This window comes from Onychomys torridus, chromosome 9, assembly GCF_903995425.1.
Source record: "Onychomys torridus chromosome 9, mOncTor1.1, whole genome shotgun sequence".
Classification (NCBI taxonomy): domain Eukaryota; kingdom Metazoa; phylum Chordata; class Mammalia; order Rodentia; family Cricetidae; genus Onychomys; species Onychomys torridus.
The window spans coordinates 72,064,926-72,092,893 of NC_050451.1; the positions used below are offsets into that span (position 1 = coordinate 72,064,926).

At 38.0% G+C, this 27,968-nt stretch overlaps 1 non-coding gene across 1 annotated transcript; it reads right to left on the bottom strand.

Moving 5' to 3' along the window:
• Positions 1 to 19,092: 19,092 nt before the first annotated feature.
• Positions 19,093 to 19,165, bottom strand: Trnan-auu. The gene has a single exon. It is a non-coding gene; the product is annotated as a tRNA-Asn (tRNA).
• Between the last annotated feature and the right edge of the window lie 8,803 nt (positions 19,166 to 27,968).

The following is a 27,968-nucleotide window of genomic DNA, read 5'->3' on the forward strand; positions in this document are numbered from 1 at the left end:
ATCAGAGAACAGATAGCCACTAGAACAAAGCCAAAAATGGTGGCTAGAAAATGGGAAGAGTAAGCCATAACATAAGTTGGGCAGTGGTGGTGCACACCTTTAATCAGCACTTGGGAGGCAGAGCTAGCCAATCTCTGAGTTCAAGGCTACTTTAGAAACAGCTAAGCATGGTGACCTACGCCTTTAATCTCAGAAACCCAACCCTTAATCCCAGGGAGTGGGGGCAGAAAGAGAAAGGTATATAAGGTGTGAGGACCAGGAACTGGAGTAGTAAAGCATGTAGTTAGTTAAGCATTTGGCTGGTTAAGCATTTAGTTTTTGGAGCAACACAGTTCAGCTGAGATGAGGACTCAGAAGCTTGGAGTCTGAGGAAACAAGACCAGCTGAGGAACTGGTGAGGTGAGGAAACTGTGGCTTGTTCTGTTTGTCTGACTTTCCAGCATTCACCCCAATAACTGGCCTCGGGTTTGATTTCATTAATAAGACCTTTTAAGATTCCTGCCACATAGTGAGAAGAAAAAAATCAGGGTCCAGCACATGCTATGCTTTCCCTCTACCACTGTGTCAGAACCAGCCAACAGAGGATGTTTATATTGAAAATTGTAAAAGTAGCAAAAATAAGAAGCCAGTAACACTCAGGCTGTCCTTACATAAATGTGAAAAGATAGGAATCCTTTGTCCAGAGGCTTTTAATGCAAACTTCTAATTAGAATGAAGAAGAGCCCTGGGAAGGGCTAGGGCAATGGTGGCACAAAGTTTGTGTGAGTAACCAGACAATAACTGCTTTGACTTAAGATCTACTACATGAGATGGAATTCTGTATTCTGTGTCATTATCATATGTGAAATCCCCTTTTATCATTTTGGATAGTAAAATATAAAAGATCCCTTTCTGTAGCATAAAATGCATCACACACTTACATTATTTTTAAGGAGAGTAACTATGTTAAAGAGGAAAGAATATATTCCTTGTCCTAATATTGAAAGTGATAAACTCTATGGCTTCATCTCCTTCTCTTTCCAGTAATTGTTCTGTTGGACACTCCAATGATATTAACAATTTTAAACTTCATAAATGAGTAAGTATGTGAAATATATTTATATGTGTGTGGTTGGCTCATTTCAAAAGCCAGAAAGGTTTTCAAGTCTGTACTTGTGCTTTACAAATGACAGACTTTCATCTTTTCCATGGCTGAATTATGCTCTTTTATATGCAGATAACAATCTTTTTGCTGTGAGATATGCTGTATGCTGTGAATGTGTTGTTCTGATTGGTTGATAAATAAAATACAGATTGGCCAGTAGCCAGGCAGGAAGAATAAGCAGACAACGAGAATTCTGGAAAAAAGAAGGCTGAGTCAGCAGACACCAGCCTGCCATCCAGGGAGCAGCATGTAATGGCACATGGATAAAGCCACAGAACACATGGAAACATATAGATTAACAGAAATGGGCTGACTTTAAATGTAAGAGCTAGTCAGTGGTAAGCTCTGAGCTAATGGCTGAGTCGTTTTAATTAATATAAGCTTCTGAGTGATTATTTTATAAGTGGCTGCAGGGTCTGTTGGGCTAGGCAGGACCAGAAAAAAAACTTCAGCTACATCTTTTCTCACATTCAGAGATAGATATTTGTGATAGATATTTCTCTTAACTACTAAGAGTAGTAGAGTATGAAAAATAGGTGATTTTTAGGCATGCTGAATTTTGTGTCACACTATTCCCAGATAGGAAACCAACACCCAAGAAAAATACTATTAGCACAAAAGAGTCACACTCATTGGTTAACTACTGAGTTTTATTGATGTTAGTTATGGATATATGGGTGAAGGTTTACTTGGAAGAGCATAAATGACTCAAAGATAGCTGTATCCCGAAAGCCCATCCCAACATGTGTGACAGCTCACAGAAGCTGGAAAGCTGGCAGAAGCTGGAAAGCTGGAAAGTACCACTCTATCTGCAGCCAGAGCAATAGGATGAAGGATGCTCCTTCCCAGTGCCTAAGTTGGTCTGAATCTCCTGACATAATTTGGTTGCTCTTGTTTCTTCCAGGTGGTTCAGCTGATCACCACTTTTTTCAGGCTGTTCATCTTGTCTTGCCTTTTCTAGGATGCTGGCTGGTCTCTCATTCTCCTAGCCTTCTTTATCTGAGCCTCTCTTAGGCAGCTAAGCTGGACTGAGAGTTACTCTCCACAGGCTTTACACAATGTGCTCTTGGGGAAGAGGGGTTCTAGTAAATCTGGTTAGTTTCGGAGAATCTCTAAAGATGCTTACTTCATTTGGTATTTACTCTCTGTCCTTAGAAGTTTCCCTGAATGGTGATGTGTTTCATCTACCATTAGAACATGCTGTTTCATCTCCTTCTTAATGTCTTCTCCTAAATTATCTTGTATTTTCACTTTTCTTTTAGGCCTTATGTCTTTTGTATGCTCAGTAATGGGATTGTTTGTTCATATGATAGCTTTTGTATATAAAGTATATAATTATAAATGGTTTTATTTATAGTCATTATTTTAAGTTCCATTGCTACCTTAATTTTGATCTCACACTTAAATATATTTACTGAAGATTTTATTGTAATACTAGGACTCATTTTTATATAAAACAAATCATATTCTTGTATCATACGTGTCATATTCTGTTAATAGGTAGATTGCCTGGTGGTGGTGGTGGTGGTGGTGGTGGTGGTGGTGGTGGTGGTGGTGGTGCATGCCTTTAATTCCAGCATTCAGGAGGCAAAGGCAGGCAGATCTCTGTGAGTTAGAGGTCAGCTGAGTCTACAGAGTGAGTTCCAGGACAGGCACCAAAACTATACAGAGAAACATTGTCTCAAAAAAGAAACAAGAAAAAACAACAACAAAAGAAGAAAAACTGAGTAATAAAAATTCAACACTGTCCATGTCAGATCTCCACATATGCACAACTAAACATGGTACAAAGGTAAAAGTAGCACCCTGAGATGATTACATAACATCTTGGTTTATTCTCTTTATGATGTTGAACATATTATACTGTGCCTAGTGTTCTTACTGTGTAGACAAAACTGGATTAAATGTGTTTAACTACATTTAATAAAACCATTGGTAAACTCAAAGTTTTATCTTAGTTATCTGCAATGTAACAAAGAAAGAACATCAAAGACTTATTCATAAAAATCACAAAAAGATTAGGTAAGCCCACAAAGAAATTAAATGGATCTAGGAAATCATCAAGGAAAAGAAAAAGTGGCTCACATTAGCCTGATTCCTAAAATGTCTAGATTTACCTATAAGCATTTGTCATATTTTAAAACTAAACTTGAAACCCAGTGGGGAGAAAAATGCCATTTTGTTGTAGATAAGTATTTCCCTTGGTATGTTATATGGCAGGCAATAACAGTCTGTATTCAATTATGTTTATTAATTGAGCAAGACACCTCCATGTAATGCCGTTTCTCCAGATATACCAACGGTAATAAAAATACCTCATAATAAAAGGTAGAGAACTGAGTGCATTGTTAGGGCAAATTCTCCCACAGGCTAGTTGTAAATCAGGCATTTTTGAAACCAGATTAGCTCTCCTAATACGGGTGTATTAATTTCTATGGGCCTCACAGGAGTATGAGAAAGAATGAGAAGGGAGTGATTAACACATCTTTGGTAATTGTTCTTTGTCAGCCTGCTCTAATCTGCTTATCTGCACTGCCTGCTGATTATCCCAGCCAACTCTCAGCACTTTCCCGACAGGGCCCAAATCCTGGAGCAGACCTCCTGCTGTTAAGTATTTTCTCTGCTTCTAGCCTTCAAGTTCTGCTGCCTGCCTGCTGCTCCTCTTCCAGGATGTCTAGGGTCTTTAGAACATTGTTAGAGGCAGGGAAGCATCTGGGTGCTTTCATGGCCCAGTCATCACTTCATACTTGCGCCACAATTTGTTGAAAAAATGGGATACTTTTAAAATTTATCTCATTGATCACTTGCCAGTCTTTGTCAAATTGTTTGAGATGCAGAGTAGGAAATACTTCCCTCTTTACAAGATGGGCTTCACTGTCAAATTTATTTTCCACATAAAAACTTTTTACTTACAAATTTATCTTGGAAGCCATTAATTATGCTCACTTTAGTCCACAATGTGTCAGTGAAGAAGGGGATTAGAAAGCAATGATGACAGAAATTAAGCAAACTGAATTATTATCCTCGAAAATAGGGAACATGCAAGGAGTATTATTAGATCTTCCTTTGACAAGATATTGATGATGCTTGTTCATATAAAGAAATTATCACTAAGTACTTGAAGGCACATTGAAATGACCATTTTAGTGCATACCTCTTATCAATGTTGTCATCACCCTGCTCTTTTATTTCCTATCATTTATTTCAATTATATAGTCAGAAAATATTTTAGTAGTTTGATAAACCAAGAAGTTTCATTACCAGAAAGCATAACCTTTAGACCGGTAGTTCTCAACCTTCCTAATGCTTTGACTATTTAGTATAGTTCCTAATGTTGTGGTGACCCTTAACTATAAAATTGTTTCCATAACTGCTTCAAAGCTGTAATTTTGCTACTCCTATGAATAATAATATAAATATCTGATATGCAGGATATGTGACATGAGACTTCTGTAGACTAAAAGCAATCAGTTTTAATATCACTGATAGAGTTCTTGAAGTGACATATTCATTTCTTAAAGAAATTAATATTCATGAATATAAATATGCATAGTATATACTTTAATATATGAGTTTTCATATATAACATATATATTTATATATATTCTCTTAGATCTATATAATCTTTTTGTTGGTTTGTTTTGCTTTTCGAGACAGGGTTTCTTTGTGTAGCTTTGCACCTTTCCTGGAGCTTGCTCTGTAGACCAGGCTGGCCTCCAACTCACAAAGGTCCACCTGCCTCTGCCTCCCAAGTACTGGGATTAAAGGCATGTGCCACCACCACTGGCTGGCGATCTATATCATCTTTAAATCAGTTGTTAGGTTGGTTATCTAGAGACCTTTTAAAGCTATAGTATGTACAAATATTCTAAATTTGGACAACATAACTTTCATATAGTTCCTCTTTGATTATTGAATGAGACATCTGCGACCTTTAATTATAGCATTCATTTTTTTGAAATAGATCAATTGGCTAAGATGTAGCTGTTCTAATATTAAGTAGGGATAAATATGTTAATTTCATAGAAGATATCTGCAGACCTATTTCATCAATCCTTGATGATAATAATTCTTTGTTTAGTTAACTAATCAATTAAAATATCAAATTCCATGTAAATAATTTTTTTCAGTGTATATAGCAATTTAAAACTTAAGAAACTCTAATTTTATACAATATTTATTGTATAAGTTATCACATTTCCATAATAAGAAAACAATTATTGTAGATAATTTTTAAAATGTCAACCCTGTTACAAAGACTTTTCCTAGTTTAAACTTTATTACTCCAAAAGAAGTATCAACAACAGAAGTCTCATTATAATTATTAAAGTAATTTAACATTTTAATCATTTAAAGTTATGGTACTATTAAAAAAAACACAAAAACACAAAACAAACAAAAAAACTGATGAAATTTAAAAGTTCTTACTCCCTTCATAAAAATAGTTGAAGAAATGGAAAGAAAAAAATAACAATTTGTTAACAGGTGATGGAAATATATTTCTTCCATTATAAATATTATATTGCTTATTTTAATTGGTACTCAACAAGTATCTTCACAGACTTCAAAAAATTCTAAACCATAGTTCTACCTTTTATTTAACATTTTCCTCCCAGAGTTAAGCTGTCCTATTTCTATTTTGAAAATGTTGAATTATGTGCTGTTTGTTTCCTCTGCTGTGAAATTCAGCTCCTACTGTCCCATAAATTTGTATCACAGGAAGACCAAAGATGAGGCCTAACAACTTTATATACTGAAGATACATAAGTAATAATGGTGAAGACGAAGAAACACACGTACCTATTTGAAAATAATTTGTTTTAAATCCTGCAAGTGGTTTTATAGAGAAACATTATATATATATATATGAAATGTAGTTTTGTGACCACAGTGATTAAACATCCAAAATGTTTCTAAGCTTTACTGTAATAAATATATTAAAATATAGTTGCTTCTTCAAGGTATATTGATTAACAACACTCAATTTTTATTATACTTGCTACAAATTAATTAATTATTATACTTTATTAATTAATTAATTTATTTATTTATTCATGTTTTTCGAGACAGAGTTCCTCAGTGTAGCTTTGTGCCTTTCCTGGAACTGGATTTGGAGACCAGGCTGGCCTTGAACCCAAAGAGATCCCCCTGGCTCTGCCTCCTGAGTGCTGGGATTAAAGGCATGTGCCACCACTGCCTGGCTTATTACAAATTATACTTGTAATAAAAAATTGAATTAATTCAGATATGGATAGAACTTAATACATTCTAAATTCTAAAATTTGAGTAACCTAATGGTTACTAAAGAGGAATTGCATGCACAATTTAAATTCTAAACAAACAAAAAACAAAAAACAAAACTTTGAACTAACAAAAATGTACATGTTCATTACTATGTTGAATTTGAGAAAACATGGATATTTTCTACCTGCAATATACAGTTACAACTTGTACTATTCTTATATTATCTGACACAATTAAATAAGCTTTGGGCTCAGTTTTATCCGGAGGGCAAAACAGAAATAATGAGAAGTTTAGAAAGGAAGACAAAATGAGCACCAGAGATGAATATATTCAACTGTAAGCAGTAACTGTACCGTGTTGGCGACAATGTTCTTTGGAAAGATTGTAAAGAGGGCAAATGAGCATTGAATGTCTAGTTAGGAGCTATCTTCTCCAGGTGCTCCAGTCATTCATTTATTAGAATGTCCTTATTGGTATTGAGAGAAAAAAGCTATATATACCTAAGTGTGAAAATATCATTGATTTGGTAATAAAAAATATTTTTCATATAGGTAAGCATTACTGCATAGTTATTCACAAATGATAGCCATCATGGGTTTAAAATAAAGTTGAATGTTGCTTTCTTTTATCTTGCAATGCTAATTACTATACAACAATAGGTCATCATCTTCAATCTGATGGAAACATGGGCGCAGTACAGGAAGAGACAGCTACTCTGAAGTCAAGGGAAGACATTGGAGTTGGTGGTTATGAGGTTTTGGTTTTGTAAGGAGGCAAAATTCAAAACTAGAAGCTTTCCTCCATGATTTCAAAGTATATCTGAAAGGCCAGGCAACGTGAAGCAGGGTCAGGATGCCTGCAGGTATGTCTAGAGAATGAGATCTTCAAGGCATTCTGGTGAGGGTGGTGTTTGTGTGATTATTATCACAACTGACAAGACTACAATGCCAACTGAGTTTGGGGTAAAGAAAAAACAAAAGGAAGAAAGAATCAATTCTGCATTAAATTGGAAAAAAAAATAGTCAGTGGATTCTATAAGGAATTCATTTTAAAATTTAAAACAGACTATAGCCTGGCAGTGGTAGTGCATGTCTTTAATCCCTGCACTTGGAAGGGAAGGGCTGGCAGATCTCTGTGAGCTCTAAGTCAGCCTGGTCACAGAGCAAATTCTAGGACAGTCAGGGCTACACAGAGAAACCCTATCTTAAAAAAAGAACTGTAGTATGATATGAACCTGGAAGTTATTAAATTCATGATAAAGCCATATCTGTTGATTTTATTAATCAAAAATCAATAAAAATACAAAGAAAATAGAATTAAATATTGACTGACAAGAAAATTTTATGTTTTATATATTTGAAAAGAAACAGCATTTCCATTTATAACAGGGAGTACTTTCTCCTAATTTATTTGGAAGCAATGTCTAATACTTAGCTAACTTCCTCATAATACATGTGTTATTTTATTTTTGCAAGATGTAGTACAGTTTATGCTGTTTGTTTTCATGATAGCTAGTTTTACTTAGAAACTTGCTTCTGAGTTGGTCTCTGAGGGCACTTCCAGAGAGGAATAACTAAGAGGGAAGCTTCATTATGGTAGATGGTAAATTTTTCCCATAAGTGGGATGACAGGGGGCATATAAAAAAAAATACTGTATGAACCCTGCATTACCTTTTCCTCATATTGTATCATGCAATATATGTGATCTGTGCAACTCCACCATACCCTCCCCACATGATTGACTTGATTCTGTGAAAATTCAAACTAAAATAAATATTTTTTCAGTTGTTTCTATGAGTTGTCTTGCTCATAGCTAACACTAAAAGTAACTAAGAAAACTGGACTGAAGAATAAAATAACAGAAGGAATCATATAAATATGGGTCATTATTTGGAGGAATATTATTTGTAGACTCCACCCATCTTCTTCTCAGTACCCATGTAGTTACCAGGCATTATCTGAGCTACTCAGTTATGCCATCTTTACCATGATTGTTGAAATAGTCTGTATATTGAGTCAGAATAAATCTTCATGTTTCCTTTTTGTTTGGTCTTGCTATTGTTTGTACTGATCATCAAAATTTTGTTGCAGAGATAAGACAAACAACTAATGCCAATATATTAACATTGTGCCTGAAGATGGGGTTATTGCTCAGACTCAAGTTGAATTCTTTGACCTATGAGGCTGCACTGCAAGAAGAATTTGGAATCTTTGGGAGAGCTGGGCAAGAGAAAACCCAGAATATTCTAAAACCTTAAGAGTTCTAGTCTCTGCTTATCTCTGTTACCCGTTACCTACGTCTCAGGGTTGCCCCTAGTGCCATGATAGAACACCTGTTGGAGCTTCTTCTGTCCCCTGTACATGATTCCAGCAGATCTCACAGACCATCCACCCCAGCCCCAGACTTCCCTCCTGCCCTTTTACTGTATCCCAATCCCCAACATGGGTGGATACCCCATGTTCAACCATAGGCCCTGGCTGTATTAATGCCAGGTAGGCTGCCTGCAGACCTTCTACACTTTATATGTTCTGCAAAACTCAATTTGAAGAGTCTCTCCTAGTGTTCTTAGAGATGATCTCCCCCCCACCCTGTTTCCCCTTCCAGAAACCACCAACAAAAGCAAGCATTCTTCATGAACATACCAGTCAAGCAGGTAGGTAAAACAGGCAACACATAGACATCACACTCTCTAAAAATCTAGAGAGAAAACAGAAAATAAGGAGAAAAAAAAAAACCTACTCAACAAATAGAAATCCAGAAATCTGCCACTATATATATAATCACCTCAAACTCAGATGCCCAGTCACTAGCTTAAGAACACAATCAATAACATGCCTCCACCAGAACCCAGCTACTCTACCTTGGCCTGTCTTGAATATTGCAACATAGCTGAAGCACCCATACAAATAGAAACCTTAAACCAACTATACCAACTATATGAAAAAGATAGCAGTCCTTAAAGGGGAAGTTAACAAATCCCTCAAGGAATTCGAGGACTCTAGAAAAACACAAACAGTTGGAAGAGATGAATAAAGCTTTTAAAGAAAGTCAAGAAAAATCAAACAAATAATAGAAGGAAGCAAATGAAATTATTCAAGACCTGAAAACGGAAATAGAAGCAATAAAGAAAACACAAACCAAGGGACTTTTAGAGATGAAAACTTTAGGAATGGAAACAGGAAGTGCAGAGGCAAGATTCACCAATAGAAAATGAGAGAAGGAAGAAAGTATCACAGGCAGTGAAGATATTATAGAAGAAAACAATACATCTATCAAAGTGCCGGAGATGATGTGGAGCAAGGAGAACTCTTCTCCACTGCTGGTGGGAATGCAAGCTTGTACAGCCACTTTGTAAATCAATATGGCACTTCCTTAGAAAACTGGGAATCCATCTCCCCCAAGACCCAGCAATAGCACTCTTGTGCATATACCCAAGGTATGCTCAATCATACCACAAGGGCATTTGCTCAGCTATGTTCATATCAGCTTTTTTTTGTAATAGCCAGAACCTGGAAACAACCTAGATGCCCTTCAACTGAAGAATGGATAAAGAAAATATGGTACATATACACAATGGAGTACTACTCATCAGAGAAAAACAGTGATATCATGAGGTTTGCAGGCAAATGGATGGAGCTAGAAAAAAATCATCCTGAATGAGGTAACCCAAACTCAGAAGGACAAACATGGTATGTACTCACTCATAGGAGGATACTAGATGTAAAACAAAGATGACTAGACTGCTACACAACTCCAGCGAGGCTACCTAGAAAACGGGACCCTGGGAAAGACCCAAGGATCACCCAATGACAGAGAAATGGATGAGATCTACATGAACAACCTGGACGACAGTGGGAGTAATGAAGGGCAAGATTTGAGGGAAAGAAAGCTTAGGTGATCAGGAGATCCCAGTTGGATCAAGAACAGAAAGGGAGAACAAGGAATAACACACCATGATAAATGAAGACCACATGAGAACAGGAATAGGCAGAGTGCTGGAGAGGTCCCCAGAAATCCACAATGATACATCTTCTGTAGACTGCTGGCAATGGTCGAAAGAAAGCCTGATCTGACTTAGTCTGGTGATCAGATGGCCAAACATCCTACCAGTCAAGCTGGAACTCTCATCCAATAACTGATGGAAGTGGATGCAGAGATCCTCAGCCAGGCTCCAGGTAGAGCTCCAGGTGTCCAACTGTCGAGAAAGAGGAGGGTCTGCAAGAACATGAATTGTTGAATCCAAGATTGCAAAAAGCACAGGGACAAATAGCCAAAGGAATGGAAGCACATGAATTATGAACCAAAGGCTGTGGATCCCCCAGCTGGATCAGGCCCTCTGGATAAGTGAGACAATTGAATATCTTGAACTGTTATGGAGGCACCCAGTCTGTGGGACCAGGAACTGTCCTTAGTGCATGAGCTGGCTGGCTGTTTGAATCCTTGGGCTTACACAGGGACACTTTGCTCAGTCTGGAAGGAGGTGACAGGACCTGCCTGTACTGAATCCACCAGGTTTAAATGAATCCCCAGGGGTGCCTTGATCCTGGAGGACATGGGAATGGAGGGGAGGGGCTGGGGGGAAGGTGGGGGTGGTGGCGGGAGGCGGGGAGACAGGGGAACCCATGGCTGATGTATAAAATGTAAAACACATAATAATAAAGAAAAAAATTCTTGGTGCAAGACACCCAGAAAATCTGGGAGACCATGAAATGACCAAACATAAGAATAATAGGAAAAGAGGAAAGAGATTACCAGGTAAAAGACCCAGAAAATATTTACAGCAAAATCCCTGAAGAAAATTTTTGTAGCAGGAATCTTAAAGGTACTTATTAATAAAATCATACCTGAGCCAGATATTGGGGTGAATGCTGGAAGGTCAGAGAAGTAAAACAAGCCATAGCTACCTCTCCTTGCCAGTTCCTCAGCTGATCCTATTTCCTCAGACTGGAAACCTGTGTCCTCATGTAAATGGGTCTCAGCTGAACTGCTGCTAGAAGCCTAAAAGCTTAACCAGCCAAATGCTTCTAGTTTCTGGTTCTCATGTCTTACTTACATAACTTTCTGTTTTCTACCATCACTCCCTGGGATTAAAGGCTAGCTTTCAGGAATTAAAGGTATGAGTCACCACACTTGTCTGTGTCCTTGAACAGATGGATTTCTGCCTCTGGAATGCTAGGATTAAAGGTGTGTGCTACCACAGCCTATCCTCATGTTTAATATTGTGGCCGTCCTGTTCTCTGACCCCAGATAAGTTTATTAGCCTACACAATATTTGGGGAAAAAAATACCACCACAATTTTTCCTCATCTAAAGGAGATATGTCCATAAAGGTAGAAGAAAGAAGCATAACGAACACAAAAATAGATTTGACCAGAAAAGAAAGTCCTCTTGCCACATAATAAACAAAATCCCAAACATACAGAACTGTAAGACAAATCTTAAATGGCCTTATTAATAAAAAAAAAAAAAAAAACAAAACAAAACAAAAAAACCTGGAGCCAGAATTGGGTTAAATTCTGAAAGATCAGATGGACAGAACAAGCCACAGCCAATTTCACCTTACCAACTCCTCAGTTGATTCTGTTTCCCCAGACTGAATGCCTCTGAGTATTCATCCAGAAGGAATCTCAGCTGAACTGCTATAAGCCTCTAGTTCCTGGTCCTTACATGTTTATATACCTTTCTGCTTCCTGTCATCACTTCCTGGGATTCAAAGAGTGTGTCCTTCCCAAGGAAAGACATGAGATCTCAAGTCCTGGGATTAAAGGAGTGTGCCACCACTACCTGGCTTTTTCCAGTGTGGCCTTAAAGTCACAGAGATCAAGACAGATCTCTGCCTCCCTAGTGATAAGATTAAGGGTGTGTTCCACCACTGTCTGGCCTCTATGTCTAATCTAGTGGCTGGCTCTGTCCTATGATCCCCAGATAAATTTTATTTGTTAGAACACAAATAAATTATTACCACATAGAACAAAGAAAGAATATTAAAAGCTGCAAAGGAAAAATAAAACAAGTAACATATAAAGGCAGATCTGTTAGAATTACATGTTATTTCTCAAAAAAGACCCTAGAAGACTGAAGGGCTTAGAGAGAACACAGATTGTATTATCCAGCAAAACTTCCTATAACTATAGATGGATAAAATTAGATATTCTATGATGAATTAAAATTTTAAACAATATCTGTCTACAATTCTAGCAACAGGAAATGGGATAGAGGAAAAAATCCACACCTGGGAGATTAACTACACCCATGTAAACAGTGGAAATAAATAATCCAACACCAGCAAAATTAAAAGAAGGGATACACACACACTCTCGCTCACACACACATGTACACACAAATCACTACTCACAATTACAACATAGTAATAAGAATTATCAATAATCAGTCATTGAGATCTCTTGGTATCAATTGCTTCAATTCCCCAATAAAAGACACAGAGAAATGAAATGAGTGGTAAGAGGGTGCATTCTTTTGCTTCATACAAGAAACAAACCTCAACATCAATGACAGACATTACATCAGGTTAAAGGGTTGGCAAAAGATACTCTAAGCAAATTAATCTTAAGAAGCAAGCTCATGCAGCCATTTTAGTATCTAACAAAATAGTCCTCAAGCCAAAATTAATCAAAGTAGACAGGAAAGGACATGACATATCATCAAAGGAGGAAAACACCATGATGACATTTCAGTTCTCAACATCTATGCCCCAAACACAAGGGCACCCATATTTATAAAAGAAACACTATTACAATTTAAATAACATGTTGATCCTCATAAACTGATTGTGGGAGACTTCAGTTTCTCACTCTCACTAATTGGTAGGTCATTCAGAAAAAAAAAAAAAAAAGCAAACAAACAAACAAACAAAAAGAAAACAGAGAAAATCTAGAGCTAGCCCGACTAACTGATGTTTTAAGTCAAATGAGCCTTACAGATAAAAATATACTTCTTTCTGAGCACCTAAAAAATTTCTCTTCAAAATTGATCAAATAGTCAGAATTCAGTTTCAATAGATGAAGAAAATTGAAATAACTCCAGGTATTCTATCAGATCACCATGGATTAAAGCAGGATAGAAACAGAAAGGTTACAATTTTATGGAAACTAAACAATACTGAATAAAAAATGGGTCAAAGCAAAAAAAAAAAAAAAAAAAAAAAAAAAAAAAAAAAAAAAAAAAAAAAGAAAGAATTTAAAGACTTCATAGAATTAAATAAAATGAATGCAAAATATACCAAAAGTTACAGGATAGTATGCAAGTGGTCCTAAGAGGAAAGGATGTAGCACAAACTGCACACATTAAAAAAAGAAAAAAAAGAGAGATCTCACATGGCAAGAAACATGAGAGCTCTAGAATCAAAAAGAAATAAGCATACAAAAGAGAGAAACAGCAAAAAACAAAACAAAACAAAACAAAACAAAACAAAACAAAAACAATAATCAAATTGGAGGCTGAAATCAATAAAATAGAAACCAAAAAATATATATATTGCGAAAAATCAAGGAAGCAAAGAGTTGGTTCTTTGAGAAAATCAACAAGATAGACAAACCCTTATCCAAATTAACTAAAAAAATGATGGGTGAATATCCAAATGAAGAAAACCAGAAAAAAACAGAGTGCATAACATCAGACACAGGAAATCCACCAAAGTGAAAAATCTAAAAGAAATGTATCATTTTCTTTCTTTTTTTTTAATAAATAATTTTTTTCTTTATTATTATGTGTTTTAAATTTTATACATCAGCCATGGGTTCCCCTGTCCTCCCCCATCCTGCCACCACCCTCACCTTTCCCCCAGCGCCTCCCCTCCAATCCCATGTCCTCCAGGATCAAGGCAACCCTGGGGATTCATTTAAACCTGGTAGATTCAGTACAGGGAGGTCCTGTCACCTCCTTCCAGACTGAGCAAAGTGTCCCTGTGTAAGCCCAAGGATTCAAACAGCCAGCTCATGCACTAAGGACAGATCCTGGTAAACAGACTGCATACCTCCCAAACAGATCAAGCTATTCAATTGTCTCACTTATCCAGAGGGCCTGATCCAGCTGGGGGCTCCACAGACTCTGCTTCTTAACTCATGTGCTTCCATTCCTTTGGCTATTTGTCCCTGTGCTTTTTGCAATCTTGGATTCAGCAATTCACGCTCTTGCCGACCCTCCTGTTTCTCGACAGTTGGACACCTGGAGCTCCACCTGGGGCCTGGCTGAGGATCTCTGCCTCCACTTCCATCAGTTAGTTATTGGATGAGAGTTCCAAGACGAATGTTAGGGTGTTTGTCCATCTGTTCACCAGACTAGGTCAGATCAGGCTTTCTCTCGACCATTGCCAGCAGGCTACTGAGGATATATCATTGTGGATTTCTGGGGACCTCTCCATCACTCTGCCTATTCCTGGTCTCATGTGGTCTTCATTTATCATGGTCTGTTATTCCTTACTCTCCCTTTCTGTTCTTGATCCAGCTGGGATCTCCTGATCCCCTAAGCTTTCTTTCCCTCAAACTTGCCCTTTATTACTCACACTGTAGTCCAAGTTGTTCATGTAGATCTCATCTATTTCTCTGTCATTGGATGATCCTTGGGTCTTTCCCAGGGTCCCGTTTTCTAGGTAGCCTCCCTGGAGTTGTGTAGCAGTCTAGTCATCTTTGTTTTACATCTAGTATCCTCCTATGAGTCAGTACATACCATGTTTGTCCTTCTGAGTCTGGGTTACCTCACTCAGGATGATTTTTTCTAGATCTATCCATTTGCCTGCAAACCTCATGATGTCACTGTTTTTCTCTGCTGAGTAGTACTCCATTGTGTATATGTACCATATTTTCTTTAGCCATTCTTCAGTTGAAGGGCATCTAGGTTGTTTCCAGGTTCTGGCTATTACAAAAAAAGCTGATATGAACATAGCTGAGCAAATGCCCTTGTGGTATGATTGAGTATTCCTTGGGTATATGCACAAGAGTGCTATAGCTGGGTCTTGGGGGAGATGGATTCCCAGTTTTCTAAGGAAGTGCCATATTGATTTACAAAGTGGCTGTACAAGCTTGCATTCCCACCAGCAGTGGAGGAGAGTTCCCCTTGCTCCACATCCTCTCTAGCATAAGATGTCTTCGGTGCTTTTGATCTTAGCCATTCTCACAGGTGTAAGGTGGTATCTCAGAGTCGTTTTGATTTGCATTTCCCAGATAATTAGGGATGTTGAGCAATTCCTTAAATTTCTTTCAGCCATTTGAACTTCCTCTGTGGAGAATTCTCTGTTTAGTTCTATAGCCCATTTCTTAATTGGACTGTTGGGCATTTTGATGTCGAATTGCTTAAGTTCTTTATATATTCTGGATAGCAGCCCTCTGTCAGATGTGGGGTTGGTGAAGACCTTTTCCCATTCTATAGGCTGTTGCTTTGTCTTGTTGAGCGTATCCTTTGTTCTACAAAAGCTTCTCAGTTTCAGCAAGCCCCATTGATTGATTGTTTCTCTCAGTGTCTGTGCTACTGGTGTTATATTTAGAAAGTGATCTCCGGTGCCAATGCGTTCAAGAGTACTTCCTACTTTCTCTACTATCAGGTTTGGTGTAGCTGGATTTATGTTGAGGTCATTGATCCACTTGGACATATGCCAGCACCATTTGTTGAAGGTGCTTTCTTTTTTCCATTGTACATTTTTGGCTTCTTTGTCAAAAATTATATGTTCATAGGTGTGCGGATTAATGTTAGGGTCTTCAGTTTGATTCCATTGGTCCACATGTCAGTTTTTATGCCAGTACCAAGCTGTTTTTATTACAGTAGCTCTACAGTAGAGCTTGAGGTCGGGGAATGTGATGCCTCCAGAGGTTGTTTTATTGTATAGGATATTTTGGCTATCCTAGGTTTTTTGTTTTTCCATATGAAGTTGAGTATTATTCTTTCCAGGTCTGTGAAGAATTGTGTTGGTAATTTGATGGGAATTGTGTTTAATCAGTAGATTGCTTTTGGTAAGATCGCCATTTTTACTATGTTAATCCTGCCTATCCATGAGCATGGGAGGTCTTTCCATTTTCTGACATCTTCTTCAATTTCTTTTTTCAGGGACTTAAAGTTCTTGTCATATAGGTCCTTCACATGCTTAGTTAGAGTAACCCCAATGTATTTTATAATATTTGTGGCTATTGTAAATGGTGATGTATCTCTGATTTCCTTCTCAGCCTGTTTGTCTACTGTATATAGGAGGGCTACTGATTTTTTTGAGTTTATCTTGTATCCTGCAACGTTGCTGAAGGATATTATTAGCTGTATCAGTTCCTTGGTTGAATTTTTGGGGTCACTCATGTATACTAACATGTCATCTGCAAATAGGGAGAGCTTGACTTCTTCCTTTCCAATTTGTATCCCCTTAATCTCTTTATGTTGTCTTATAGCTCTGGCTAGAACTTCAAGTACTATATTGAATAAGTATGGGGAGAGGAGACAGCCTTGCCTTGTTCCTGATTTTAGTGGTATTGCTTTGAGTTTCTCTCCATTTAATTTGATGTTGGCTGTTGGCTTGCTATAGATTGCCTTTATTATGTTTAGGTATGTTCCTTGTATTCCTGATCGCTCCAAGACCTTTGTCATGAAGGGGTGTTGGATTTTGTAAAATGCCTTTTCTGCATCTAGTGAGATGATCATGTGGTTTTTTTCCTTGGGTTTGTTTGTATGGTGTATTACATTGATGGACTTTCGTATGTTGAACCACCTTTGCATCCTGGGGATGAAGCATACTTGATCATGGTGGATAATTGTTTTGATGTGTTCTTGGAGTCTGTTTGCCAGAATTTTATTGAGTATTTTTGCATCAATATTCATGAGGGAGTTTGGTCTGTAGTTTTCTTTCTTTGTTGCATCTTTGTTCGGTTTGGGAATCAGAGTAATTGTACCCTCATAGAAGGAGTTTCATAATATGCCTTCTTCTTCTATTGTGTGGAACATAAAAAGAGTATTGTTTTTAAGTCTTCTTTGAAGATCTGGTAGAATTCTGCATTGAAACCATCAGGTCCAGGGCTTTTTTTGGTTGGGAGAGTTTTAATGACTGATTCTATTTCCTTGTGGTTATTGGACTATTTAAATGGTTTATCTGGTCTTGATTTAACTTAGGTATGTGGTATCTATCCAGAAAATTATCCATTTCTTTTAGATTTTCCAGTTTTGTGGAGTAGAGGTTTTTGAATGATTGATGATTCTCTGGATTTCCTCATTGTCTGTTGTTATGCCCCCCTTTTCATTTCTGATTTTGTTAATTTGGATGCTCTCTCTGTGTCTTTTGGTTAGTTTGGATAAGGGCTTGTCTATCTTGTTGATCTTTTCAAAGAAACAACTCTTTGTTTCATTAATCCTTTGTATTGTTCTCTTTATTTTTATTTTATGGATTTCAGCTCTCAATTTGATAATTCCCTGGAGTCTGTTCCTCCTTGGAGACTTTGCTTCTTCCTGTTCAAGGGATTTCAGGTGTGCTGTCAAGTCACTCGCGTGAGATTTCTCCAGCTTCCTTATGTGGGCATTCAGTGCTATGGATTTCCCTCTTAGCACTGCTTTCATAGTATCCCATAAGTTTGGGAATGTGGTGTATTCATTTTCATTGATCTCTAGGAAGTCTTTAATTTCTTTCTTTATTTCTTCCTTAACCCATTGGTGATTCAGTTGAGCATTGTTCAGTTTCCATGAAATTGTAGGATTTCTGCAGTTTTTTGTTGTTGAAATCTAACTTTAAACCATGGTGGTCTTATAGAACACAGTGGGTTATTCCAATTATTTTGTATATGTTAAGATTTGCTTTGTGGCCAAGTATGTGGTCGATTTCAGAGAAGGTTCCATGGAGTGCTGAGAAGAAGGTATATTCTTTTTTGTTTGGGTGGAAAGTTCTGTAGATATCAATTAAGTCCATTTGTGCCATAACATCAGTTAAGTCCATTATGTCTCTGTTAAGTTTCAATTTGGCCGATCTGTCTAGAGGTGAAAGTGTGGTGTTGAAGTCTCCCACTATTAATGTGTGGGGTTTTATATGTAATTTAAGCTTTAGTAATGTTTCTTTTACATATGTGGATGCCCTTGTGTTTGGGGCATAAATGTTCAGAATTGAAACTTCATCTTGGTGGATCTTTCCTGCGATGAATATGTAATGTCCTTCATCATCTCTTTTGAATGATTTTAGTTTGAAGTCTATTTTGCTGGATATTAGGATGGCTACACCAGCTTGCTTCTTAAGACCATTTGATTGGAAAGTCTTTTCCCAGCCTTTTATTCTTAGGAGGTGTCTGTCTTTGAATTTGAGGTGTGTTTCTTGTATGCAGCAGGAAGATGGGTCCTGTTTTCATATCCATTCTGCTAGTCTGTGTCTTTTTATAGGTGAATTAAGTCCATTGATATTAAGTGATATTAATGACCATTGATTTGTAGTGGATAGCCATCCCAGCATTGGCCTGGAAGTTCCAACCCCCATTGAGGCTTCGGTAATGGTCACACCCACAAGGCAGGGCGGAGGAGGAAGCAGAAGACCGAGGATCGGGAGGAGGTCTCTCTCTTTGTTCCAGGACCCTGGAAGCTGGAAGTAGACTGAGCAGACTTCTCCAGAGAACACTGCCGGACTGTGCTATACCTTTGCCAGACCCTGAAACCTACCCCTTCATTTGTAAGTTACCCCACAAAATAAACCTCCTTTTTAATTACATAGAGTGGCCTTAATAATTTCACCAATATCTGGCGCCCAACTTGGGTCACGAACCCATGGCTCTGAGATTAATAGTCTCATGCTCTACTGACTGAGCTAGCTGGGCTTTTTTTTTTTAATATTTATTGTATTTATTACATATACAGTGTTCTGTCTGCTTGTATGCTAGCAGGCCAGAAGAGGGCATCAGGTCTCTTCATAGATGGTTGTGAGCCACCATGTGGTGCTGGGAATTGAACTCAGGACCTCTGAAAGAACAGTCAATGCTCTTAAACTCTGAGCCATCTCTCCAGGTCAGATGGACAGGTAATCTACACTCCATGGACCTAGAGAATATGGCATTTAAATAACTTAGAATTCTGTTGACATGAGACACAGTTGCTCCTGGCAGCACCAATTTGATCCCGAGAGAATGTTGGGCTTCTAAGACATTTCCATTTGGAAGTTTGTCTTCTTGGCACAAAATGGCCTACTGGGCAAAGAACTGCCCTTGCCTCAACTGCTAACAGTACAAATGTTGTCCTTTCTGGACAAGTGGGACACAAGCAAAACGACCACTATACTTTGCCAAGACAGGGTAAGATGGTCTTTCAGAATTCCTGCTTCTGAAAATGGTCTGTCAGATACTCTAGGCCTGTAGCCAATTTGAATGCATCAACAATGCTGAGAAACATTAGGTGACTGTCCAGGCTGCTAGCTGTCTCTGTCTACTCTTGCAAGACTCCCGAAAGTTGCTTGCATCCTTCTCCCATTTCTCAGGTATTATTATATTCCTTCTCAGGTCTTTGATGAGGTTGGAGATTAGCAGTTATAGTTACAACTTAGTATATATACATATATAATATCTTAGATAGAATATATTAAGTATTAGACTCAGGTTCTTTAGGATAGGACACCTTTTGGAATGATCTTTGTAACAGGCCACCTACCCATGCCCTAGACTTCCCTGGATTTTACTATGTGTTTTTTGCTTGATATTGTTTGCACTTATTGTAATTCCAACTTATCAAGGTCATTAACCCTCATTACTCCTGGACAATATTTGATAACTGTAGTTAGAGTTTTCCTGCCTAGCCCAGTCAAGCCAAATCTCTCTTACCCGCCAGTCCCACAGTCGCTCAGACCCAACCAAGAAAGCACACAGAAACTTACATTGTTTATAAACTGTATGGCTGTGGCAGGCTTCTTGTTATCTACTTTTTCTCTCTTAAATTAACCCATTTCTGCTTATCTATACTTTGCCACATGGCTTGTGGCTTACCAGTGTCTTTACATGTTGCTTCTCATGGCGGCGGCTGGCGGTGTCTCTCTCCAGTCTTCTACTTCCCAGAATTCTCTTCTCTCTTGTCCCGCCTATACTTCCTGCCTGGCCACTGGCCAATCAGAATTTTATTTACACAGAGCCATATCCACAGCACTTCCCCTTTTCTTTTTTTTTAAAGGAAGGTTTTAACTTTTACATAGTACAATTACATATAACAAAACAATTATCAAGCAAGAATTACAGTTACAATATTAAAGAAGATATCCTATCTATCTTATATTTATGAGTCTAAGGTTTTATATCTAATGTATCTTTTATCATAACTGAGGAAATTATAACTATCTAGTCTTCAACCACATCAAAGACCTCAGAAGGATATAATATTACCTGAGAACCGGGAGAAGGATGTAAGCATTTTTCAGGAGTCTTGCAAGAGTAGACAGAGACAGCTGGCAGCCTGGACAGTCACCTAATGTTCCTTTGTAAAGTTGGGGCATCTGTCTTCAGCCCATAGGGCTAGAGTCTCTTGGTCACTTCTCTCAGTGTCCTGTAGAATGTCTGGCCGTTTCCTCTGTGAAGCAGGAGCCTGAGGACCATTTTGTCAAGCAAAGTTCAGTGGTCACCTTCCTATGGGTCCTGTATGTCCAGTTGATCGAGCAGTCCAGGCAAGAACAGTTTCTTGCCCAAATGGCTATTTTTGCCAAGGTGAAGATAAACTCCATATGAAGTGTCTTCAATGCCCATAGTTGTCTCTGAAGTAAATCGGTGTTGCCAGGAGCAGACATGTCTCACTGTCCAGAAAGTCTAAATTTTAAAAATATTTTAAATGCCATATTCTGAAGGTCTTTGAAGTATTTGATTACCTATCTATTTGAAAATATCTCTATGTATACCTAGAAGACTTAACTAACACGGCTATGATTATCACAGCTGATTAATTATTAATCTATTTTTAATTATCCATTACAATTTAAAATGTGCTATACAAACATAATACCTTAAACACAAGTAGAAATATATACATAGTATAATGGATATGGCTCTGTGTAAATAAAATTCTGATTGGCCAGTGGCCAGGCAGGAAGTATAGGCGGGACAAGAGAGAAGAGAATTCTGGGAAGTAGAAGACTGGAGAGAGACACCGCCAGCCGCCGCCATGAGAAGCAACATGTAAAGACACTGGTAAGCCACAAGCCATGTGGCAAAGTATAGATAAGCAGAAATGGGTTAATTTAAGAGAGAAAAAGTAGATAACAAGAAGCCTGCCACAGCCATACAGTTTATAAACAATGTAAGTTTCTGTGTGCTTTCTTGGTTGGGTCTGAGCGACTGTGGGACTGGCGGGTAAGAGAGATTTGGCTTGACTGGGCTAGGCAGGAAAACTCTAACTACAAATGGCGCCCAACGTGGGGCAAGAGTTTCTACCTAAAACCTGACAAAAAAAGATTCTAAAACGGAGCTAAAAACAGCTTCCTAGTTGTCTCTCTGAAGTTAGCGGCAGCCTGCTGGTTTGAGCTACTATGGCAGGTTTCTGGCGTGTGCATCTGACCTTGCAGTGTGGCGGGAATGAGGAATCTATAAGCGACACTTTACTCTGCTGCATGGTAGATTTAGCCTTTGCTAGGTTAAAAAAAGAAAAAAAAAAGATTTCTAGGCTATGTGCTGCTTTGATAGAACTGCTTCTGATACTTGATGGTACACATGGCTTCAGACCCAGAGCTGGCAGTAAACTGTACCGCCTCCATGTTGGGATTAAGGGCGTGCCCCACTACTGCTCGGCTTCTGCTCTGGCTTGCTCTGACCTCAAGGCAACTTTATTGACATACAAATAAAATCACATTTCAATACAAATAAAATATCACTATAGATAACCATCTCTTTGTATATAGTCTTGTATTAGGTTAGAACTTTCTTATTTAGACAAAAGGGGGAGATGTAGTGGATAGCCATCCCAGCATTGGCCTGGAAGTTCCAACCCCCATTGAGGATTTGGTAATGGTCACACCCACAAGTCAGGTTGGAGGAGGAAGCGGAAGACCAAGGATTGAGAGGAGGTCTCTCTTGGTTTCGGGACCCTGGATGCTGGAGGTAGACCAAGCAGAGTTCTCCAGAGAACACTGCTGGACTGGGCTATACCTTTGCCAGACCATGCAACCTACCCCTTCATTTGTAAGTTACCCCTCAAAATAAACCTCCCTTTTAACAACATGGAGTGGCCTTAATAATTTCACCAATAGTGATTGTTCATTCCTGTTTTTATTTTTATTTTTTGGTGGTAGTGTGTGTGTACTTCTCTTCTTTGGGGTTTACTGTTGTGGTGTTATCTATTCCCTGTGTTTTCATGGGTGTATCTGCCTTCCTTAGGTTGGAATTTTCCTTCTAGTGCTTTCTGTAGGGCTGGGTTTGTGGATAAGTATTGTTTAAATCTGGTTTTGTCTTGGAAGGTCTTGTTCACTCCATCTATGATGATTGAAAATTTTGCTGGGTATATTAGTCTAGGCTGGCATCCATGGTCTCTTAGTGGCTGCATTATATCTGTCCATGTCCTTCTGGCTTTCAAAGTCTCCATTGAGAAATTGGGTGTTATTCTTATGGGTTTGCCTTTATAAGTCACTTGGCCTTTTTCCTTTGCTGCCCTTAATATTCTTTCTTTATTCTGTACGTTTAGTTGTTTAATTATTATGTGCCGAGGGGACTTTTTTGGTGGGTCTAGTCTGTTTGGTGTTCTATAGGCTTCTTGTATCTTCATAGGCATTTCCTTCTTTAAGTTGGGAAAGTTTTCTTCTATGATCTTGTTAAATATATTTTCTGTGCCACTGAGTTGGTATTCCTCTCCTTCCTCTATCCCTATTATTTGTAGGATTGGTCTTTTCATGGTGTCCCAAATTTCTTGGACATTTTGGGTCATGACTTTGTTGGTTTTAGTATTTTCTTTGACTGATGAATCTATTTCTTCTACCGTATCTTCAACACCAGAGATCCTCTCTTCCATCTCTTGCATTCTGTTGGTTATACTTGCCTCTGAAGGTCCTGTTTGTTTACTCAGATTTTCAAATTTCTAGCATTCCTTCTGCTACTGTCCTCTTCATTTTTTTCTATTTCCCTCTTCAGTTCTTGGATTGTCTCCCTTGCTTTTTCATGATTTTCATTCAAGGATTTATTGTTTTCTTCTGCTTTAATTGTCCTTTCCTCTAGTTTTTTATAGCGTTCTTCCCATTTTTTGTTTGTCTGTTCCTCTACTTTATTTTTGATTTCTTCTATATAAGGCTCTAGCCTCTTCATGATGTTACTTATAAGGTTGTTTTCTTCTTCTTCCATTCTGTGATGTTCAGGTCTACCTGTTGGAGAACGGCTAGATTCTGGTGATGCTGTATTGCTCTTTATTTTGTTGTATGTACTTCTGCCTCGATGTCTACTCATCTCCTCTTGTGTTTGTTCTTGGTCTTATCAGTGTACTTGGTCCAGAGAGAGTTGACAGATTTAGGGAGCCTCTCTCTGGTCCAGATGGAAACTCTGGGCCAGATGGGAGTGCTGATCCAGATGAGAGTACTGGCCAGACAGGAGCTGGGGGGCTAGACTCTGAGTCTTGGGAAGTCCCTGACATCTCCTTATTTTGTCTAGATGGGAGCTCCTCTTGTCCAGATGGGAGTTCCTCTGGTCTCTGGTCCAGATGGGAGTTCAAGGGCAGGAAGGAAGCTGGGGGCTGGTCTCTGAGTCTCAGGAAGTGGCTGGGGTCTTGGGCAAATGGGTGTGGGGGCAGGGTGTGGAGACTGCAGTGTCTGCCTGCAGTCTTGGAAAAGGGGAGGCTTCCCGAAGGACCTGCCGATTGGCAGGCAACTGGGGCCAAGTTGGTCAGGTCCTCCCAGGGTGGCCTTTGTCTAGCAGTGGGACCCAGGTGCAGTTGCCTCTCTGACTATATCCCAGGCACTCACCTCTGGTCCAGATGGGAGTGTATCGTTTTCTTAATAGATAGAGTTACCAAAGGTAACTCAAGATCAGTGAATAATTTAAATAGACCTATACTTCCTGATGAAATAGAAGCAGTCACTAAAATTCTCTTAACAGGAAAAAGCCCAGGGCCAGACAGTATTAGGGCAGAATTCTACCAGATTTTCAAGAAGAATTAACAGCAATAATCCTCAATTTTTTACCACAATAGAAACTGGAGGAACACTGACCAATTTATTTCATGAATTCTCAGTTACTCTGCTACCAAAACACAGAAAGATTCCACAAAGAAAAAGAATTATAGATCAACTTCCACAATGAATATAGATGCAAAATTCTAGCAAACAAAATACAAGAACACACCAAAGGGGAAAAAAATTAAAAATAAAAGCATCACCATGATCAAGTAGGCTTCATCCCAGAGATGTAGGTCTACAATATAAAAAAGTAAAAGAATAAAAATGCATGATCATCTCATTTGATGTCAAAGCAAGCCTTTGTCAAAATGATACAGCCATTCATGGTAAAAGTACTGGAGAGACTATAAAACATACCCTGGGAAAATAGAAAGCATCTTCAACAAGTGGTGCTAGTCAAAGTAGATGTCTGAATGTAGAAGAATGCAAATAGATCCATATTTATCACTTTGCACAAAACTCAAGTTCAAGTGTATCGAACAACTCAACATAAAACCACACACAGAACAGGATAGAAGAGAAGGTGGGAAATAACCTTGAAAACATTGGTGCAGGAGATGACTTTTTAAACAGTAACACTGATCATGCAAATCAACCATTAGTAAATGGGACTCCTTAGACTGAAAAGCTTCTACAGTAAGGCAATTGACACTTTTTTTGTCAATTGGACAAAAAGCAGCCTAGAAAATGGGAAAAGTTTTTTTTTTTTTTCAATTCCACATTTGAATAGAAGTGTAATACCCAAAGTATATAAAGAACTCTAGAAATTAGGTATCAACAAACAAACCAAATAATCCAATTGAAAATGAGGAACAACATAGCTAAACAGAGAACTATCAATAGAGTAATACCAAGTAGCTGAGAAACACTTTAAGAAATGTTCAACAGCCTTAGCTACCTGGAAATGCAAATCAAAACTACTTTTAGATTCCATTTTATACCTTTCATAATGGCTAAAAAAAAAACCCATAAATAACAGCTCATGTGACAAGGAAGTGGTGGAAGGGGGATAGTCCTCTATGGCTGGTGGGGATAAAACCTATGCAGTCACTGTGCAAATCAGTACAGCATTCCCTCAGAAAATTGGAAATTGATCTACCTCAATGCCCAGCTATACCACTCTTGGGCATATACTCAAAGGATACTCTATCCTACTACAAGGACATGTGATTAACTGTGTTTAATGCAGCTTTACCTATCTATTTATTTGTTTATTTATTTATTTGTTTGTTTGCTTTTTGAAGCTTTATTTATAATAACCAGAAACTGGAAACAATCTAAATGTCCCTTAACTGAAGAATGGATAAAGAAAATGTGGTTCATTTACAAGTATTGCTCAGCATAACATGGAATTTACAGGCAAATGGATGGAACTAGAAAAAAAAAATCATGCTGAGTGAGGCATATCACATTCAGAAAGACAAATATTATCAATGCATTGTTCAGTATATTATTGGAGAAGCTTCCTCCTGCAGAAGATGGGAACAAATACAAAGTCAGATATTGCAAAGAGAGTGAGAGACCTTGAAATACTCAGCCTTAAATAGTATGTCTTCCTCAATTCCCTCCTCTCAGACCCCACAAAACTCCATGGAAGAGAAAGAAAAAAATGAGAGCCAGAAAGGATGGAAGAGACTGAGAAAACAAGATACTCTAAATCAATGTAAGCAAAGTTCATATGAACTCACAGAGACAGAAGCAGCATGTAAGGGATCTTCACAGGTCTGCAGCAGTCCTCTGCCCTAATATTATGGTTTCCAGTTTAGTGTTTTTGTGCAGTTCCTAAGTAAGAGAACCAGTGATCTCTGATTCTTGTCCCTTGTCTTGGGCTCTATTACTTTTGTTGGTTTGTCATGTATAACTTCAGTGTGATAGTTTTTTTTTTTTAATTTAATCTTATTATATTCTGTGTTATTGTCATTTTAAAAAATGAATGATTAATTGAATGAATGAAAACCTAGCCATAGTATCAATGTTGAAGGAAGAAAAAACACCCACCTAAACGGATCCATAAAAAAAGATGAGAATGAAACCAATAATAAAAAAAAAAAAAAGTGCCCTACTGAAAGACCACCTAGGCCAAAATGGATTAGCAATAGATTCCTACCATATTTTTAAAAGAAGAACTACAACCAATGCTTCTTAAATTATTCAAATAAACAGAACTAGAAGAAGCACTTCCAAACTCTAGGGAAGCCAGTGTTAATCTAATTTCCAATTTAGATAAAGACACGACAAAAATCAGAACTTCAGGATGATGTTCCTGATGAACCTTGACACAGAAACCTGCAAATACAACAAACAGAATACAAGCAAAGAAGAAAAAGACCATCCACAATGGTCAGTTTAGCTTTAACCTAGAGATGAAAGTTTTATACAATGTACTTAGGTCAGTAAGTATAATAAACCATAGAAATGGACTTAAAGACAAAAAGCACATGATCATCAGCAATAATTCAGAAAAATCATTTGACATGCTTCAGCCTACCTTCATGATAAAAGTATTAGAAACAGTAGCACTATAATTTATTATACCAACATAATAAAGATATTTATGATAAACTCACACTAATATCACCCTGAATCAAAGAACACTGAAGATGGTATCTTAGAGTCGTTTTGATTTGCATTTCCCTGATGGCTAAGGATGTTGAGCAATTCCTTAAATGTCTTTCAGCCATTTGTGCTTCTTCTGTTGAGAATTCTCTGTTTAGCTCTATAGCCCATTTTTTAATTGGACTGTTGGGTATTTTGATGTCTAATTTTTTGAGTTCTTTATGTGTTCTGGCCATCAGCCCTCTGTCAGATGTAGGGTTGGTAAAGATCTTTTCCCATTCTGTAGGCTGTCATTTTGTCTTGTTGACTGTGTCCTTTGCCCTACAAAAGCTTCTCAGTTTCAAGGGGTCCTATTTATTGTTTCTATCAGTGTCTGTGCTACTGGTGATATATTTAGGGAGTGGTCTCTGGTGCCAATGCATTCAAGACTACTTCCTACTTTCTCTTCTATCAGGTTCAGAGTATAAACTTGATTTATGTTGAGGTACTTGAACCATTTGTACTTAAGTTTTATGCATGGTGACAGATATGGATCTATTTGCACCCATCAGAATGGCTAAGATCAAAAACACTGAAGACAGCTTATGTTGGAGAGGATGTGGAGCAAGGGGAACACTTGTGGATTATGGAATGCAAACTTGTATAGCCACTTTGCAAATCAATATGGCGTTTTCATAGAAAATTGGGAATCAACCTCCTTAAGACACAGCTATACCACTCTTGGGCATATACTCAAGGAATGCTCAATCATAACTCAAGGACACATGCTCAACTGTGTTCATAGCAGCATTATTTGTAATAACCAGAACCTTGAAACAACCTAGATGCCCTTAAACTGAAGAATGGATAAATAAAATGTGGTACTTATGTACAATGGATTGCTACTCAGCAGAGAAAAACAATGACATCATGAGGTTTGCAGGCAAATGGATGGAACTAGAAAA